The sequence below is a fragment of the Sinocyclocheilus rhinocerous genome, unplaced genomic scaffold (assembly GCF_001515625.1).
Source record: "Sinocyclocheilus rhinocerous isolate Xijiao unplaced genomic scaffold, SAMN03320098_v1.1 scaffold1159, whole genome shotgun sequence".
Lineage (NCBI taxonomy): Eukaryota > Metazoa > Chordata > Actinopteri > Cypriniformes > Cyprinidae > Sinocyclocheilus > Sinocyclocheilus rhinocerous.
In genome coordinates, this window is record NW_015634336.1 from 635,319 (window position 1) to 639,341 (window position 4,023).

A 4,023-nucleotide genomic window follows, 5' to 3' on the forward strand; every position below is an offset into this window, starting at 1 on the left:
GTCTGATTTCGCTCCCTTGGTGATGTGGCAAAGGGATCTCATTATAATATTACCGCCCCTTAATCTGTAAGTTTCCACCCACAGCACCGTCATTTTGATTTCACAAGCGACAACGGTGTACTAGTTCTAATGCCATGACGAAAGTTTGAGCAAAACATGCTAACTGTTCTGCCTTTGGCTGCACAGACGAGCACAGAACACTATTTACAGCCTCCGAGGAGACAACAGAGCAGTGGATTTATTCATTTATTTACTGTATATTGCTGCTGCCACACAGATCTAGAATAAACATGCAATTTATTTCCCAGCTGTTTACCTTCACAGACATAACCGACTGTTTTTTTGTAACTCATGTGTGTTTTAAACGTAAACTTGTGTGTGAATGAATGATTAATATATATATATATATATTAACAAACTGATGCTGGAGATTGGGTTTTCTAAAGTTTTATGTTCATGTTTTATATTATCTTTTTACTATGCACTTCGTTGAAGTAGTTAAACTTTAGATATCAATGAACTGTACTGTATGTTCTTTTATTTTTTAGCTGAATCTGGGAAATAATCTGTATTTATTATGATCTCCAACCAGGAAAACTGCATGACTACATTCATAGTGTTTGGGATCAACTACCATCAGGTGTTACAATAGAAAATATTTCTGATATTGATCAAATATGTGATCCATCTGTTAAAGGTGACATATCATGAAAATCTGACTTTTCCAGGATTTAAGTGCTATAATCAGGTCCCCGGTGCATCTACCAACCAAGGAAACGTGAAAAAGATTAACCCAGTAACTTTGTTTTGGTAAGCCTTTTTCTGAAAGCATCTGAGAAAACCTATATTACATATTGTGAAAAGGGGCATAATATGTCTCCTTTAAGTGTTTTTTTTTTTAATGCTTGTGTTTCTCTCAATCAATTCAATCATTCCTGGGGCCCATAAATATGTAGTTTGTTGTGACTGTAAAGCAGCTCATGTTCAGATGTTCTCACAGATATCACAAACATTTCCAGCATCAACCCGCTCCACTCGTGGGACCTATGCATTGGGTGAGAGGAAAAGACCATATTTTAGATAAACACTTACATCTGAAGGAGCTTCAAGCATCTTGGGATTTTACATGTCATCTTAAAACACATACAAACAACCAGGGACATATCTGCTGTGAAGCCTGACCCACGAGAGGCATGTTAGCACTTTTGCTCCTTTGCATCTCTTGTTTTAAACAAGTCCTCTATAAAACAACCAAATAAAACTTTTTACAGACTCTTCATATTTAATATTGGTATTTGATGATGTGTAAATTGCATTTTAAAATTATACTTTCAATAAAACATTTGCAATTGGTTGTAAAAGGCGTTTTCATGCATGTTTGGCCTGAGTTTTGTTGTACTTGCACAGTTTTGACCAGCAGCGTGACGCGTCAGTGAATTAGTTTTGCGAAGCAAAAGTTCGTTACTCTCTCAGTGGCGCAAAAAGGGGAGTATGCAGTATATGCAGTGCATAGGGGTGCCGCAAGGAGTGGGCGCCATTTTGCCGAAATCATTCTGTGAAAATCTTCTTTAATAAAACGTTATAAATAATCAAAAGCTTAGTTGTTAAAAAATAACGTATTTTAATTACATTTTTAAAGTTAAATTTTATTTAATGGTTTTTAGCATTTTTAATGAGTTCAAAAATGTATGATAAACTGAGTACATATCAACCACTCACCCTTCGACACAATATTGGTACAGACAGAGTCACATGACCAAAATGAATAGAGGAGAGAAACGCTATGGGGCAAAGAACAGAAAAGACAAAGGGGAAAAAGAGCAATGCATTAAAATAAGGACAGCAATTTTCAAGTGAACTAACAGAAATTGGTAAGCTCTATAAAGACCCTAAATTCATTCAACATTTAACGTTGCTTAAGATGGCAAAGTGATTAACGTTAATATCAGTTCATTTCTGAGTATCTGTTGCTCAAAAAATAAAAAAGTCACGCTATGTTTGTGAATGGGCCTTTGATTTAAAGGCAGAGAAAGGGATTTCTGGTAGCCAATGTTTATATTTGAAATCACCAAAACAAACACGCCCCTACCCCAAAAGGGTCTTGCCCCTATTTTGATAGTTCCGCCCCACACATACGTACACAACCCAGGCAACGATTAGTTCTGTGAAACAAAGCAAAACCAATGTTACACCATGTCTACGGACGTGAGCGGCGCGGAGCAACAAATCCCCGACAGAAAACTGCTGCCGGGGTTCTATTTATGACCTGCTGACACAAATTTCAAATGGTTTTCAACGGTCGTTTGATCGCGTCCAGTGTAGGCAGACTTTAGCTGTTGTAGACACGGTGTTACTCACCTATTGAGAAGAAACAAAGCAACCTCGGCGTCCGATCGCAGGCCTCCGCTCCTTGAGTTCTCTCCAGCGCTGGAAAGCTGATCCGATATTTACACGGGTCCTACTTCTTGCCTTATCGTTCCGCAGACGTTTTCCTCTTTTGTTTTTTATCCGCCATCTCTATCTTTCTGTCGCTCGGCTAATGTCCGTCCCATGCACTGAACGCGCTCTCCTCCACATCATGAGTAGACACGCCCCTTATTGCTGATTGGCTACAAGTTTGTTTTGCGATTCGGCCCGAATCAGTTTTTAAAGCGTTTTTGAAAAATCACTTACTCTGCCTTTAAGTTTGAGAGGAACTGAGATTATTAACAAGGATACAAACAAGCCACCTTTCGCCGAAAAATGCTATTTTGAATTCAAAATAGGCCATTTGTGTGATTCAAGTAGATCAAGTTTTTTTTTTTTAACTCTTGCTACGTAATACTTCGTATAAAACAATGCTGAACTTTGACAAAGAGGTGATTTTTAAATGTTAGAATAGTGCTTTTATAATATCTAAATATAAATCCAAAATCAAAGCATGTGAAAAGAGCTATATTACGGAGTGGAAATGGTAAATGAGACAATGAATGATACTCTGCTGCCATTTAGTGGTTATATATCATGACATTCATTTCAATAGTATTTGTATTTCTACCAGGTGGCAGGAATCGTCCACTTAAGCATGGCAAATTTTCCATTAATTATCTCTAAGTAAAAATGAAAAAGTGCAGATGAAATTACCTAACTAAACAGCGAGCAATATTTCATGTGTTTGAAGAAAATTAGGCCTACTTTTAAAAAAATGCGTTCTACTGTCTAGGGTCAGCCATCAGTTTAGTTTAGTTTAGTTTATTAATTTATAAAGCACATTTCAAAACAACAGAAGTTGCAACCAAAGTGCTGTACAGGGGTATTAAAACTAAATTAGAACAAAATTAAAACAGAATTAACACACTGGATCAAAACCTTGGAGACAAATGTAAAAATATAAACACCCTCAATTAAAACATAAAGAATACAGATACGTTTTTAGGGAAAATTTCATAAAAGAAACAGAAGAGGAAGTTCTACTATTGAGAGGGAGACTGTTCCAAAGTCTGGGAGCAGCCACCGAGACTTTAGTTTGTAACGTGAGCGAGGAGCAGAAAGAAGAATATGATTGGAAGAACGTAAGGATCTTGAGGCATTGTACGGGACAAGAAGATCATTGATATACTGAGGGGCATGGACTTGCCCCTCAGTATATCAATGATCTTCTTGTCCCGTATTGCCCCTCAGTATATCAATGATCTTCTTGTCCCGTAAAGCTTTATAAACAAAAAGCAAAATTTTAAAATCAATCCGGGCCTCAATTGGTAACCAGTGGAGAGAGGCAAGCACAGGAGTAATGTGCTGACACTTTTTAGTGCCAGTCAATAGCCTGACTGCTGCGTTTTGAACCACCAGCAAACAATTTACAGGTGAATTAGGCAAACCCAGGTATAAAGAGTTACAATAATCCAACTTTGAGGTGATAAATGCATGAATAACAGTTTCAAGGTCTTTCTTAGAAAGCATCATCTTGATTTTGGCAATAGATCTTAGCTGAAAGAAACTGCTTTTAACAATAGCACTAATCTGCTTATCGAAACTCAAATTGAA